Genomic DNA, 16,889 nt, shown 5'->3' on the forward strand with positions numbered 1-16,889 from the left:
AGCTAAGGATGAGATCGAGAAAGTTGGGCATGCTCAGGAAATAGTTTTTATCAATAGAATCTAAGTTAAGTTAAGCGAAGCGCTTGTAGGGTATATAATACCCAACATTAGTGTGTTATGTATTCTTTTGATTGATTTTATCAGTTATGTCTCTATAGAAAACTAACCTTTGGTAACAAAGCAAAGTTAAATTGGTGGTGAGTTCAACTGACATGATTGAACTTGTGAAATTTATGTGCAAATGGCATCATCCCTTATCCATAGTTGTTTTGACTAATCCATTTTTGGCCTAGCGGTAACATATGGTTGTGAATCATTCTTATCCATAGTTGTTTTGACTAATCCATTTTTGGCCTGGCGGTAACATATGGTTGTGAATCAGTCAACTGCTCAAGGGAAAGGCTAACCCACTTTTGGCTTAGCGGTAACATATGGTTGTGAATCAGTGAATTGCTCAAGGAGAAGGCTAAGGTTCAATATAATGCCTCATCAACGATGCAAAATGTTTTTGGCTTAGCGGTAACATATATGGTCGTGAATCATTCAATTGCTCAAGGGGAAGGCTAAGGCTAAATATTTTTGTTGTTAGATAAACCGATCCATGTAACCACTAGGGATACCTTCCCAACGTGATGGCTCTTTGTACCTAGAAAATAACACATATGGAGCAATGATATTTTCTCTTAAGGGCATACTTCGGAAGTCCATGCATAATCCTAACGCAACAGATTCTCACAATTATAGTATTTTTGAAGATAGCCTAGGCCTTGAGCGGCACCTCAGCTCGAGTGGCATGTCAGCTCTTGAGTTATTGCGAATCTTCCCCATACTGCGCAAAGCACTTTTGACTACGGTTGGTGGGATAGATCCCTCGGACTCGAATATCATCACTTTCAACCCAACTTCAAGTCCTTTCTATCTTTGTCATCAAATATCCTTTCAGATTCTCGTACATGTTTTTACACAAAACCAAAAATTTACAAAACATAAACAAAAAATTTACACAACAGAAACCTACGTTGCGTTAGATCAATAAAAAGAGGGTTTCCCTATCAACGGAGGACTCCACTGACAGGATGCAAATACGCAGGTAAAAAATGAATGATTCTAATGATATGTTGCCCAATCCACAGCGAGAAGTGTTATGTTATAATTTTAACACCAAGAGAGAAAACTATCATATTATACTTTTAATCACAAGTGTAACTATTAAATTTTCTCTCTGTATTCGAATATCAACCTTTGTAAGACACGATCCCTGGATAATTACATATCATACGTACTGTGTTTGTACAATTTTTGCAAACACATTTAGACGAAATTCTGGCATAATTTGTTTCAGGCTAAATCTATCTTCATCCAAAAAGCCAAACCAATTAAAATTTAGTCGCAGTCCATATGGTCATAGCTGTGAGAATAATCAGTAGAATGACCAGTCGGCCATGCACGTGGTTTATCATAAAATAAACCTCCATTGCCCTGGGGCAGCAGCCTTATATTACGATGTAGACCTTTCAAACCACCATTATTTATTGCAGGCATCCACCAGGGGATAGGCATTCCAGGCATCTTCTGAAAGATGGGCAATCTAGGCATCGAGGCTCCAGGCAGCCGTCCAATATCAAAACTCTTTCTATTACGCAGAACACGAGGACCATTACACATGTTTGTTGTTCCACGCCTTAAGCCGATCTTTTGTTTACCATGCAAATCAAGAACATGGCGAACCATAAATCTCATTTGAGATGAAAAGTGTTGGTCATTGCTTAACTGCTCCATTGCAGCAAGATAGGAATCAAGGTTTCGTTGAAGCCGTTTTCCAACAATATTGAAGAGCAGGCAAAGAGCCTTCACTTTTTCTTCAGTTGGAAGAACCTTCGCATACTGGCCCAACAACTGCTGAATACACTGATGAATGATTTTTTCAGGTATCATTCTCTGCTTGAAAAGCTCCCCAATAAGCCTGATATTTCCCAGAGAGCGAACCTCTACCATGCTCTCCTTGTCACGGTGTTCGGCTCCTTGATCTGGGGTTCTCATTTCTTTGATTTCAGCTCGCAGATTATCCGCACCTTCAAATGTTGCTTGGCAAGTGTTAAAAAGAATCTGCCTAAACCCTATTGGTTTTCCATCTGACTCTTCAGATGGAAATGGAGGGAGTGAGCAACTTAGTTCCCAGCACAACTCAGCATACATCGGGCAAAATATTGGTTCTGTCACCGCCCTGTCAAAAATAAGAGATGTTACTCCGACCAGAATTTCTGCTGAGTTAATCCCCGAGTTTATCAGTTGGTCTTTGAGAACATCAAACTTTTGGGGAGTTAATTTGTTCAGAAGCCCCATGGCAGTTTTTAAAACTCGATCCTTTTCTGACAAGGCTCCCCGCATGGCAGACCAAGGAACATCAGCCTTCACAAGAACAGAAGATGGTTCGGCCTCTGGGGCTGATGAAACCTGAAGTTTAGAAAACAGTGAGATCAATTCTTCCTCCCAAGTTGAACAATAAACAGCCTCGTGTTTTTCTGAATTTGGGGCATAGGACTCCACCTCAAATCTCCGAGGGCCATAGCCATATTCTGTGCTTTCACCAAGTGTTTCTTCGTGAGCAGGAACAGGTAGTGGTGTTCGACCTTGACAATCATGATTTTCGGGCAAGAAAGAATTTGAGATATTTGCCATCAAATCTGACTTTCCCGCTGCACAAATGAACTCGGATCGCCAACTTTAGAAAATGAGAAGCAAAAACCCTACTTCGATGATAAAAACTGCCAAAACCCCAGCAAAATATGTCACCATGAGGGAGAGGACTCTACTGAAGTTATTAGAGATTTCCGGCTTCCCGTGCAAGAATGATCTGAGAATGGGATTTCATGAGAGACTGCTTTTGAGATTCCATTTCAACTTTTCCCGACCAGATCACATGAAAATTTGCTTTGGAGGATTCCATTTCAACTTTTCAGAACGGAATGCTTCTCATGGAAGATAATCTTCAAAACAGATTTGCTGACAGACAAAAAGGGGCAATTGTGTAGTCCGGACACTTCATTGCAGTTGATGAAGATACAAAGTAAAAGCAGAACAGTGAGACATCACCATGGTGTTTATGGTGTTTATAGCGTTTTATTTCTATTTAGTCAATAGGCTAACGGACATGTTGTAGCAAGTGCGAGAAGCACTTCCACATTATCAGAGTTTGCAGAGTTAAAAGTTCAATCAAGTTGATAGTATTATATATATTTTGAAAATTAGATGCAATGTGAGTAATAGATTTACAATATAGGAATTTTTTTTCTAGTATAACTTTCTTAGGATTGAATGAGTGTTAATCTTTTTCATTTCATGGTGTTTTGGGAAATGCAAAGGCCAATTATTCTATGAAGCTTATGATAATTAATTTTAATTTAGACTATGTTTATATTTTTTAAACACCCGTCAAGACAAAGAGTTAATTTATGCTTTTGAGTTGGCATTGATCACCTCTTTATAATATGGTAGTTTCTTTTTTCCCTTGTGCTCTTTATTTCCCCACAATTTCTCCTTAAATTTTGAAGTAATAATATTTTTAATATTATTTGAATTCTACTAGATGATCTCCTCCTTTATTCTCCATTGAACTAGCTGCATCCTTAAATCCCCTATGGTCTAACTATGTCTAAGGATCCCCAATGGTCTAGCCATGTCTAAGGATCTTTATGGATCTTTATGCTGCCGTGCTTGCGTCAATGGTAGGGGTGTTGGCTAGAGTTAAAATAAATTTTAGGAAGCCTCTTGGCATCCATGTTGTATAACTTCTTCTTGTACATAAAGTTTTTAAAGTCATAGCCATGCTTTCAATGGGGAAAAGCATGTTTATGTGACCGTGGATTGAGTCAATGGTGGGGGCTTTGGCTAGAGTTAAAAGCAATTTTAGGAAGCCTCTTGGAATCCATGTGGTATAACTTCTTCCTGTGTATAAATTTTTTCAAGTCATAGCCATGCTTTCAATGGGGAAAAAACTTGTTTCAATCATGAAGATATGATAGGGAATATTTCCTTTAATATTGAGGTTGTAGGTTATAAATTATTTTTGGAATTGTTCAAAATTCGTCATGATTCTTTTGATATATTGCAACCCCAAACCTCACATCTATATAAAATATCAGGAGTGACAAAGGTGTCAAGAGGAGCTTCTTTTTATCCAAAATTCAAAGATCCACATACTTACAATTGTTTTCAAGCCCATATTAAGTTTTCCAACCTCCATTTATCTTTCTTTCAATACTATAATTCCAATTGAAATTATGATAAATGCCAATTCCTAAATATTTATATAAAATAACTTCCTTCAAAACTCTTTTATCATAAATTAAATAATTATAAATAATCTTTTTAAAATTAATATCATATCTATTTTAAAATATAAATAAATAAACATAGTTCTTTAAAATTAAAAAACATATTTCTTAAAATTGAAATACATATATATATATATATAATTAATTACGGTAAAATACATTATTTTTAATTACAATATAATAGGTTGTTATTTAGAAGCCATTTAAATACATTAAAAGGAACTGCATTTTCCATGGAATTTTTACGTTGGCCACTGCTAGAACCTTTTTCTTTGGTGGTTCGTAAATTAATTTATATATATATATATATTAAAATTTAAAATAAATAATAAATTTTTAAAATAAATATATTTTATTATTTTAATATTAATAAATTTATGTTAAGTTTTATTAGCACAACTAGTTGAGGATGAGCTTCGTCAAGAAGGTGACCCAAGATCAAATCTTACGGTGTGGTTGTGCTTTGTGCTAGGAGAGGAGACATGTTAAAAAATCCAGTCAACTAAGGGTTGGTGTGGCCTAGGCCGGGTGTGATCCCCGGATGACTTTGATGATTTAGATACCCCTAGGTCACGACTCCTCAAGCCACAAGTTGAGTCTGGAAAATCACACACAACTTAACAAACAAACAAAAATATTAATAAAGTTATATTTTTCTCATTATAAATCAAAAGCAAAAGAATTTATCATTAGAATACATAACATTATTTTATCTTTTATCTTCATTTGAATAGAATGCCATATATAATCAATGTAGGATTAATTATACAAACATTGATAGTGTACTGTGCAATAATATTTAAATAAGTTTAATTATTAAAATTGAAGAAAATAAGAGTATTAAACCTTTAAATTATTAATTTCTATATCGATAATTTTCAAAAAAAGGAGTGAGTATGTTTTAGAAGGGGCAACCTTAAAATGTGCAAAACTCCAGTATGATGATAATATCTGACACAATATTGCATAGCTTCCTTCTTTATAAATAGATTCTCATTGCCCAAATCTTAATTATTAGCAATACCAGTGTTGATAAATACTAACTACCTAGAGGGTCGTATTATATAAGGATTACCTTTTACATTCATTAATTACACAATGAATACCTTGGTCTTATTCAAAGAATATGTCCTTAATAATTTTTTAATGATGTTTAAGTATTGCTAACTAGGGAGGTTAGGGAGGAATTTAACATGTCCCCCCCTTGAAAAGAAGCTTTCTCTTCAATGTTACCAGGATTGAAACTATTTTGAAATTTCTATTGGTTTACAAGTGGCATATTATTTGGGTATACATTTTTTCATTATACCAAGATGTCTTAAATAATGTGCTAGGGTTGACCATGTTCTCTTTTGTCTAGTACTACCTCCCATTGTAACCAAATAAAATCTTTTTAATAAAGTTCAAGGAGGATGGTGTGAATATGGAAATTTGATCTTACCACATTCTTCAAATATAATGCATGAAGTACTACATAGATCCTTAAATGTGTTGGGAGAAAAAATCTATAGGAAACCTAGAAAATGCATCAAAGGATTTGATAGTGGTCATAAAACTTGGTTGCTAGCTTTTACTAGTTCTTTCCCTTGGGAGATATTTGGTTATAGGTTGGAAATCTTAGATCACTTGGTCCCCTTCTTCAAAGTAGCATTTTGAGTATTGTTAACTTTCTTGTTGCTTCATCTTATTTTGAGCCAAGTCAAAATTGTGCTTAGCTACACAAAGAATTCCATCTCTAATACTAATATTGATATTCACTTATTGAACCTTAGATGTACCTAGTAAGTATGAGGCTACATATGGGAATTTATTTATAAACAACCTCAAAGCATGACAGTTTCATAGCACCATGATATGTGCTATTGTATCAACATTTTTCAAAGAGAAGCCATGAACCCACATCCCTATTATTCTAATGTAAAACATCTCAAATAAGTCTCTAAGTTCTTATTGACAAACTTTTGTGTAATCATATATTTGGGAATGATAAATAATGCTCATTTGTAACTAGGTTATATGTAGTTTAAATGACCCCCATCAAGATTGTTCATGAATGTGGGGTCATGATCCTTCACAACATTATTGGGCCTGTTATTTAATATAAAAATATGATTTATGAATACATGTATAATAATTGATGGATTAAACAGGTATTGTAAGACACAAAAGTGGGAATATTTGAAAAGCTAAAAAAAACCATCATGAGGATATATTTCTTGCATATTTTACAGATCCCAACTATAGGCATCCCTACAAATTTTAATTGACATGGTTGTAGGGTTCAATAGAGGCTATAATGCTCTAATACTAGCATTTGCACCTAATGTTGCAAAGGAAATGTCGTAAGGCATAGAGTGGGGAAGAATAGCGACATGTAAATGGAAACTATTGAAAGCAAGGGTGGATGATCAGAAACCAAGTGACCAGTGCGTGTTTAATCAGAAGATTGGGCAAGTGTTCTTTGGATTGGTGATCATTAGTAAAATTGCAAGGAGGAATATATATATCAGTAAAAGCTCATTGTCGGGAGAACAATGAGTGCAGTTTGACTGCAATATCTTTTCCTTCTGGCACTTTTATTGCTATATCTTTTCCTTCTGCCATGCTCCTGCTCTCTAGAAAGTCCTAGAGAGCAGTTTCCCTTGACTATCTGTCATGCTCAATTATGTAGATTTTGATTTCAATTGGAGCCAGAGAAAGCAACGTAAGAATGTCATTCTTGATCACAATAAAACAAGTCATTGGAGGATATTAAAAACGAAGTGACCAATACATGTTTACTCAGAAGACTAGGCAAGTTCTCTATGAATTGGCGTTCATTGGCAAAATTGCAAGGAGGAGAAGATATAGCAGTAAGTTCACTATTTGGAGAGCATTGAGCACACTTTGACTGCTATATCTTTTCCTTCTGGAACTTCTACCACTATAGCTTTTCTTTCTGTCATGCTCCTACTCCGATATACTATATTCTCATTCCATTTTCATTAGCAAGCATAGTGCAACTATAGTCCTGGGCACACCTCTCTCTCCATGAAGTCCAGCTAATCTTATTCCTTCCGTGATGACAAGATCTGGATTTCATTCCAAAAAGGTGCATATGTCTGACAAATTTGATATGAAAATCAAGTTTATATCTAGAAAGTTTGTAGATACTAGGCACAGTCACTGCCTACCATGTAATCACATCCTTTGCATTCGTTCCTTCACTCAATAAAACGTAGTTTAGTTTCTCACACTAACATCTATCGATCTATCTACATATATGACAAGCAGTCTCCATAAAAGATAGGGATCATAGGTAGCTATGTCATTAAAATTAACACTTGGATTGATTTTCCTTTCGTAGGTCAGTTCACCCTGATAGGTGCTGCAATTTTAAATGGCCAAAAAAGATGCTTCAGCCCTATCACTTATGATTACAACTATCAAACCATGTAATGGCACCCACCTTGATAAGTGCTGCAATTTTAAATGGCCGAAGAGGATGCTTTAGCCCTATAACTTCTGATTACAACTATGAAGTTGAAGAACAAGACAACCATATGTCTAAAAATAACTTAAGTCAAAAGCCACACACTTAATATATTTATTCTTTTGAAATAGGTCTATTCATTACAAAGATGTAATATAACTCTTCACAACAAGAAGCTTCTCCATGCATGTCTTTAGGTGCCAACAAAACCACTTATTATGGTATTTTGGAAACACCAAAAAGGTGGAAACTAACAAAGGTTGCACTTTCCACTATTCCCTACATGATCCATCCTTCTCATTAAAGTTCGAGCTACTAGTCTATCCTTCACTTTTTCTCTAAGAAGAAACCCACTGATTTATTATTCAAAATGCTTGATTGATTTTGCCTAGTAAATTATCTTAATTCAAAAGAGACTGTAATTGGTTTTCACCTGTGTTCATCTGGAAAGAAACATACAAGAATAAAAGCTAAAGAATGATGTCTCATTCAAAATTAGTGGGCCTCCTAATAACATTGCCAAATCTACTTTCACTCACTCCCCACGAATTTAGATAAAAAAACATTCCAAAGAAGAAATAAATATTTTTTCTATAATCTAGATCTATCTCCATAAGCACTAGACCCTAGCAGAGCAGTTTCCCTTGAATATCTGTCATGCTCAATTGTGTAGATTTTGATTTCAATTGGAGCCAGAGAAAGAAATGTAAGAATGTCATTCTTGATCACAATAAAACAAGTGGTTGGAGGATATCAAAAACCAAGTGACCAATACATGTTTAGCCAGAAGACTAGGCAAGTGCTCTATGAATTGGCGATCGTTGGTAAAATTGCAAGGAGGAGAAGATATAGCAGTGTAAGTTCATTGTTTGGAGAACATTGAGCACACTTTGACTGCTATATCTTTTCCTTCTAGCACTTCTACTGCTATATCTTTTCCTTCTGTCATGCTCTTACTCCAATATACTATATTCTCATTCCATTTTCATTAGCAAACACAGTATAGTTATAGTCTTGGACACACCTCTCTCTCCATGAAGTCCATCTAATCTTATTCCTTCCATGATGACAAGTTCTGTATTTCATTCCAAAAAGGTGCATCTGTCTGACAAATTTGATATGCAAATCAAGTTTATATCTAGAAAGTCTATAGATACTTGGCAAAGTCACTTCCTACCATGGAATCGGTCACCTCCAGACTGCGATAGACCCGCATTTCTGATGGTGAAGACAAAAATAATAAGCAAACCTCCCCGCTGCTGCAACAGAAAAATCATGACAGGGTTACTGCTTGAAAGATGGAGGAAAGGAAAGAAGTTAAGTCTCAGAATCATGAGCTGAGGTATTACCGGGCTTGGTGACCATAGAAAACCATCCGAGAACCTGCATCTCAAATATACAGCCTATATAATTTTTCCAAATTCAGAAACCCAACAAAGCAAAATTTATTATGCCAATATCAAAGTGATGCAATTTCTGCTAATAATGTTCATCAAATATGGCATGGTATTAGGAAAACAAATAAAAGATAACGAGAAAGCTCACCTTCCATTGAAGAGTATAACATGGGCAAGTGTTGCAACAATCCTTGCAAAACCAAATCCAGTGGAGAAAGCAAAAATTGTGCTAAGAATTGCACCCACTAGGAATAACCATACCAAGTTTTTGTATGACCCAAGTGGGCTGAACAGGCGTTTCAGACCAACTAAGCCCCATGAGATTGATGCATCAAACGCTACTCTGTCCTTTGGACACGTCCAAGGGTTTTCAGGAGGCAGAGAGTCCACATCACAAATATTCTCTATACCTGTCAGCATCCACCATGTAATGCAGAGATTGATTGTACCTGCAACTATTGTGCCCACAAGCTGTGTACATCCACAAGTTAGCCCCTAGACTCAAATATAGTTAATAAAAACTGAACCCCATGAAAAAATGATACTTATGGTTTATAAATTATTTTATAAGATTGAACACTATAGAAGAAGTGAAAATTGAAAACTATAAGAGCCACACCTAAGCAACATACATGCAACGCGGAGGAATCTTCATGTAGTGCCCAAGCTTCAAGTCTGCAAGAAAAGAAAGAGCATGTACTATACTAATCCTTCCATAAGTCTTGAAAAGGATATTGGCAATTGGTTTTCCAGGCAATAAGTACCCAACAATAAATTCTCCAACAACATTGTAACCTGGTTGCTGTTTTCACAACAATAGCGAATAAATTTCAACACGAATCTAGTTCACTTCAAATAACCAGCTCTATTACAACCCAATGGGGCATCAAAAAAAGCATAAGCTCACACTTGCTTTACTGACATGGGTAGGCATGGGAGAGGTTTTGATGTACTAATTTCCTTTTATGTACTCTTGGAAGGCAAGATAACTGCATCTTTTCCAGTACCAGTTTTGTTTAGAAACGAAAAAGGAAACAACATAAGCTCATTTTCTTTCAGTTTTAGAAAAATTTATTGATCTCTGGAAGTAGCATGGTTTTCTGGTGAGTAAAAAATTCATTTTGTTGCCCTTATTCATAGGGATTTTTTGGGGAAATGGATAGTTCAATTGGGATGAAGAAATATATAACGTGTGGATGGTCTGATAGGCAGGTATAAAAACATAGTATGTAATATCATTAATGGGCATATCCTTTTAATGGAAAGGTTGAGTTATGCAACCTTTCAGGGACAACTGATCAATTCCATTTGGGTGAAGTTACAATTTCCAATCAAAGCTGTTTATACAGATTTCAGCTAGAATTGGCAACTTGAGAAAAGATATTGATCTCTTGAAATCAGAGTCAAGGTGGACTTGCTAGCTCTCCTTGCTTAGTATGGAGGCTAAATCTGGGTAATTGCACCTTGACTCCATGCCAAATCATTGTTGATGTACCTTTTTATATTTTAGAGATGAAATGTAACATGCATATTCCAAAAGAAAGGGTTAATCGGTGATGATATCCATACACGCATGTTTAAATTAGTCAAAATGTAAAACATGTACCATGGCAGCATCGTACACAGAGACATCTCTTGCTTATTACTCTGGCATTAAGCAGATTGAATATAAGAAATTTTACTGCTTAACAAGAAAGTATGGGAAAGTTTTGGACCTGATTAGTAGTTGCCTGAATCACTCCAATGGGAAGACTTAATATGCATGCAAGCCCACATGCCATAGCATTCCCCACCATGGAAGCTGAATATCATCCTTCCATATAATTGAAAGAATAAGTGACAGAGCCATGCTTCCTTCCAGTAGGATAAGAAACCACCACTGTGGTACATCATTGCAATATCTCGTCAAGCGTGCATGGACATCAAGTTTATCAGTGTTTATAGAAGATCTGATTTGCTTAAGGATTTCACTGCATGTAAAAATGTTTGGTAAGTTTATTTTGGTGGGCATGTCATTGAATGAATCCAAGCAACTCCAGAGTGAATGAAAAAAAAATTATGTAACAAAAAGCATAATACATGGAGATGAGAAAATGATTATATAGTATATGATGCATGTACTATGTTTTGATATATATAGACACACACAAGCCATTGCTTAATCCTCTGAGTTAACAAACCCTGCTAATAATGTTCATCAAATATGGCATGGTATTAGGAAAACAAATAAAAGGTTACGAGAAAGCTCACCTTCCATTGAAGAGTATAATACGAGAAAGCTAATTTTTTTAAAGCATTGTATAGATGCATCAGTCATTGCCTGTTTTGCTAAGATCAATCATCATCTTAACTCACCTAAAAATAATCTCATTTTCTTGAAATTCGACTTAGCTCTCATACGATCTGAGATTCGCATGGTGAGAAGATTATTGGATTTTATATATATAAAAAGCTGCTTGCGCTCCACCTTGATTTGTCTAACGCTATTTTGTTTTCACTGTGGGCACGGATTGATGTGTGCTCTGCATTGAAAGCGGAACGTGTGGAGGAGGCCCCGCTAAGAAAAGGCAGTTTACGAAGTTTGATAATTTAGTAAAGAGGAGTTCTCAGCATTCAAGGCAAATTTTCTCATTATATAGTGATTCCAGCAACCGAATAAGCAATGAACAAATTTCGGCCCAACAATCCTTGCAAAACCAAATCCAGTGGAGAAAGCAAAAATTGTGCTAAGATATATTTTGTTGTATTTATCATAAGCCTCAATGTTCAAGTCAAACTCTGGTGTGATAATCTGTGTTGTATTGTATTTCTGACCAGTGTCTGTGAATAGTTGACTTGAGAAAATTGGAAGCCTCCTTGCATTATAGATATCAAATTTCCAATATGACATTGGAATGAAAACATAAATAAATAAAAAAAAGCCAATGCCAATGTTAACCATGGAAAACCAAGGGGTGACAAGTGCACTTCCAAGATATGATGAAACTGCTACCCAATCAAGTGTTGCAGCCCCTATACCAAAACTGTGAAGACCTGAACCAATTTGGTGTGATGTGGCACTGTGTGGACATATCCAGCAAATCCATGAAAAAAATCTCAAGGTTGTGCATAGGTATCCCGACAATACATAGTAAGCAAAACTGATTATCATAAACTGATTATAAAGAATTGCATGCGAGAGAGTCCCTGCCTTTGTTCCCTTTCATGGAGTGTCCTTATACAACATTCACCCTGCTCTGTCTCAGAGAATATAAAACAACAATGGCAGTTTGTCATATTCATTGTTCCTTCTATCAACCCATAGTAATTTTGAAAAAAATAAATGTCAGAGATATTTATACACATATAAAATTTCACTGTAGCAGTTATGTCGACCAACTAGGCCCCATGCGACTGATGCATCAAAGGCTACTCTGTCCTTTGGACACGTCCAAGGGTTGTCAGGAGGCAAAGAGTCCACATCCAAATATTCTCTATACCTGTCAGCATCCACCATGTAATGCAGAGATTGATTGTACCTGCAACTATTGTGCCCACAAGATGTGTACACCCACAAGTTAGCCCCTGGACTCAAATATAGTTAATAAAAAACTGAACCCCATGAAAAAATGATACTTATGGTTTATAAATTATTTTAAAAGATTAAACACTATAGAAGAAGTGAAAATTGAAAACTATAAGAGCCACACCTGAGCAACATACATGCAACGTGGAGGAATATTCATGTAGTGCCCAAGTTTCAAGTCTGCAAGAAAAGAAAGAGCATGTACTATACTAATCCTTCCATAAGTCTTGAAAAGGATATTGTCAATTGGTTTTCCAGGCAATAAGTACCCAATAATAAATTCCGCAACAACATTGTAACCTGGTTGCTGTTTTCACAACAATAGCAAATAAATTTCAGCACGAGTCTAGTTCACTTCAAATAACCAGCTCTATTAAAACCCAATGGGGCATCAAAAAAAGCGTAACCTCACACTTGCTTTACTGACATGGGTAGGCATGGGAGAGGTTTTGATGTACTAATTTCCTTTTATGTACTCTTGGAAGGCAAGATAACTGCATCTTTTCCAGTACCATTTTTGTTTAGAAACGAAAAAGGAAACAACATAAGCTCATTTTCTTTCAGTTTTAGAAAAAATTATTGATCTCTGGAAGTAGCATGGTTTTCTGGTGAGTACAAAATTCATTTTGTTGCCCCTATTCATAGGGATTTTCTGGGGAAATGGATAGTTCAATTGGGAGGAAGAAATATATAACGTGTGGATGGTCTGATAGGCAGGGATAAAAATATAGTATGTAATATCATTAATGGGCATATCCTTTTAATGGAAAGGTTGAGTTATGCAACCTTTTAGGGAAAACTGATCAATTCCATTGGGGTGAAGCTACAATTTCCAATCAAAGCTTTTTTTACAGATTTAAGCTAGAATTGGCAACTTGAGAAAAGATATTGATCTCTTGAAATCCGTGTCAAAGTGGACTTCCTATCTCTCCTTGCTTAGTATGGAGGCTAAATCTGGGTAATTGCACCTTGACTCCATGCCGAATCATTGTTGATGTACCTTTTTATATTTTAGAGATGAAATGTAACATGCATATCCCAAAAGAAAGGGTTAATCAATGATGATATCCATACAAGCATGTTTAAATTAATCAAAATGTAAAACAGGTACCATGGCAGCATCGTACACAGAGACATCTCTTGCTTATTACTCCGGCATTAAGTAGATTGAATATAAGGAATTTTATTGCTTAACAAGAAAGTATGGGAAAGTTTTGGACCTGATTAATAGTTGCCTGAATCACTCCAATGGGAAGACTTAATATGCATGCAAGCCCACATGCCGTAGCATTCCCCTCCATGGAAACTGAATGTCATCCTTCCATATAATTGAAAGAATAAGTGACAGAGCCATGCTTCCTTCTAGTAGGATAAGAAACCACCACTATGGTACATCATTGCAATATCTCGTCAAGCGTGCATGGACATCAAGTTTATCAGTGTTTATAGAAGATCTGCTTTGCTTAAGGATTTCACTGCATGTAAAAATGTTTGGTAAGTTTATTTTGGTGGGCATGTCATTGAATGAATCCAAGCAACTCTAGAGTGAATGAAAAACAAAATTATGTAACAAAAAGCATAATACATGGAGATGAGAAAATGATTATATAGTATATGATGCATGTACTATGTTTTGATATATATAGACACACACACGCCATTGCTTAATCCTCTGAGTTGACAAACCAAGATCAAAGTGATGCAATTTCTGCTAATAATGTTCATCAAATATGGCATGGTATTAGGAAAACAAATAAAAGGTTACGAGAAATCTCACCTTCCATTGAAGAGTATAATACGAGAAAGCTAAATTTTTTAAAGCGCTGTATAGATGCATCCGCCATTGCCTATTTTGCTAAGATCAATCATTGTCTTAACTCACCTAAAAATAATCTCATTTTCTTGAAAAATTTGACTTGGCTCTCATACAATCAGAGATTCGCATGGTGAGAAGATTATTGGATTTTTTATATATAAAAATATGCTTGCGCTCCACCTTGATTTGTCTGACGCTATTTTGTTTTCATTGTGGGCACAGATTGATGCATGCTCTGCATTGAAAGCGGAACGTGTGGAGGAGGCCTCACTAAGAAAAGGTAGTTTACAAAGTTTGATAATTTAGTAAAGAGGAGTTCTCAGCAGTCAAGGCAATTTTTTTCATTATATAGTGATTCCAACAATTGAATAAGCAGTGAAAAACTTTCTGCCCAACAATCCTTGCAAAACCAAATCCAGTGGAGAAAGCAAAAATTGTGCTAAGATACAGTTTGTTGTATTTATCATAAGCCTCAATGTTCAAGTCAAACTCTGGTGTGATAATCTGTGTTGTATTGTATTTCTGACCAGTGTCTGTGAATAGTTGACTTGAGAAAATTGGAAGCCTCCTTGCATTATAGATATCAAATTTCCAATATGACAGTGGAATGAAAACATAAATAAATAGGAAAAAGCCAATGCCAATGTTAACTATGGAAAACCAAGGGGTGACAAGTGGACTTCCAAGATATGATGAAACTCCCGCCCAATCAAGTGTTGCAGCCCCTATACCCAAACCGTGAAGACCTGAACCAATTTGGTGTGATGTGACACTGTGTGGACTTATCCAGCAAATCCATGAAAAAAAGCTCAAGATTGTGAATAGGTATCCCGACAATACATAGTAAGCAAAACTGATTATCATAAAGATTATAAAGAATTGCATGTGAGAGAGTCCCTGCCTTTGTTCCCTTTCATGGAGTGTCCTTATACAACATTCACACTGCTCTTTGTCTCAAAGAATATAAAACAACAATGGCAGTTTGTCATATTCATTGTTGCTTCTATCAACCCATAGAAATTTTGAAAAAAATAAATGTCAGAGATATTTATATACATATAAAATTTAGCTGTAGCAGTTATGTTGACCAACTAGGCCCCATATGACTGATGCATCAAAGGTTACTCTGTCCTTTGGACATGTGCAAGTGTTGTCAGGAGGCAGAGAGTCCACATCACAAATATTCTCTATAGCTGTCAGCATCCACCATGTAATGCAGAGATTGATTGTACCTGCAACTATTGTACCCACAAGTTGTGTACATCCACAAGTTAGCCCCTGGACTCAAATATAGTTAATAAAAATCTGAACCCCATGAAAAAATGATACTTATGGTTTATAAATTATTTTATAAGATTGAACACTATAGAAGAAGTGAAAACTGAAAGCTGAAGGAACGTACATACATGCAACGTGGACGAATCTTCATGTAGTGCCCAAGCTTCAAGTCTGCAAGAAAAGAAAGAGCATGTACTATACTAATCCTTCCATAAGTCTTGAAAAGGATATGGGCAATTGGTTTTCCGGGAAATAAGTACCCAATAATAAATTCCGCAACAACATTGTAACCTGGTTGTTGTTTCACAACAATAGCAGATAAATTTCAGCACGAGTCTAGTTCACTTCAAATAACCAGCTCTATTACAACCCAATGGGGCATCAAAAAAAGCATAAGCTTACACTTGCTTTACTGACATGGGTAGGCATGGGAGAGGTTTTGATGTACTAATTTCCTTTTATGTACTCTTGGAAAGCAAGATAACTGCATCTTTTCCCGTATCAATTTTGTTCAGAAACAAAAAAGGAAACAACATAAGCTCATTTTCTTTCAGTTTTGAGAAAAATTTATTGATCTCTGGAAGTATCATGGTTTTCTGGTGAGTACAAAATTCATTTTGTTGCCCCTATTCATAGGGATTTTCTAGGGAAATGGATAGTTCAATTGGGAAGAAGAAATATATAACGTGTGGATGGTCTGATAGGCAGGTATAAAAATATAGTATGTAATATCATTAATGGGCATATCCTTTTAATGGAAAGGTTGAGTTATGCAACCTTTCACGGACAACTGATCAATTCCATTGGGGTGAAGTTACAATTTCCAATCAGAGCTGTTTATAAAGATTTCAGCTAGAATTGGAAACTTGAGAAAAGATATTGATCTCTTGAAATCATAGTCAAGGTGGACTTGCTAGCTCTCCTAGCTTAGTATGGAGGCTAAATCTGGGTAATTGCACCTTGACTCCATGCCGAATCATTGTTGATGTACATTTTTATATTTTAGAGATGAAATGTAACATGCATA

General features: G+C 35.7%; 1 pseudogene; it reads right to left on the minus strand.

Moving 5' to 3' along the window:
* Positions 1–1,383: 1,383 nt before the first annotated feature.
* LOC149255902 (eukaryotic translation initiation factor pseudogene) lies at positions 1,384–2,679 on the minus strand (annotated as a pseudogene).
* Positions 2,680–16,889: the final 14,210 nt, after the last annotated feature.

This window comes from Pinus tabuliformis, chromosome 7 (genome assembly GCF_031772625.1).
Source record: "Pinus tabuliformis cultivar Carrire ecotype Pingquan chromosome 7, CPIR1, whole genome shotgun sequence".
NCBI classification, from domain to species: Eukaryota; Viridiplantae; Streptophyta; class Pinopsida; order Pinales; family Pinaceae; genus Pinus; species Pinus tabuliformis.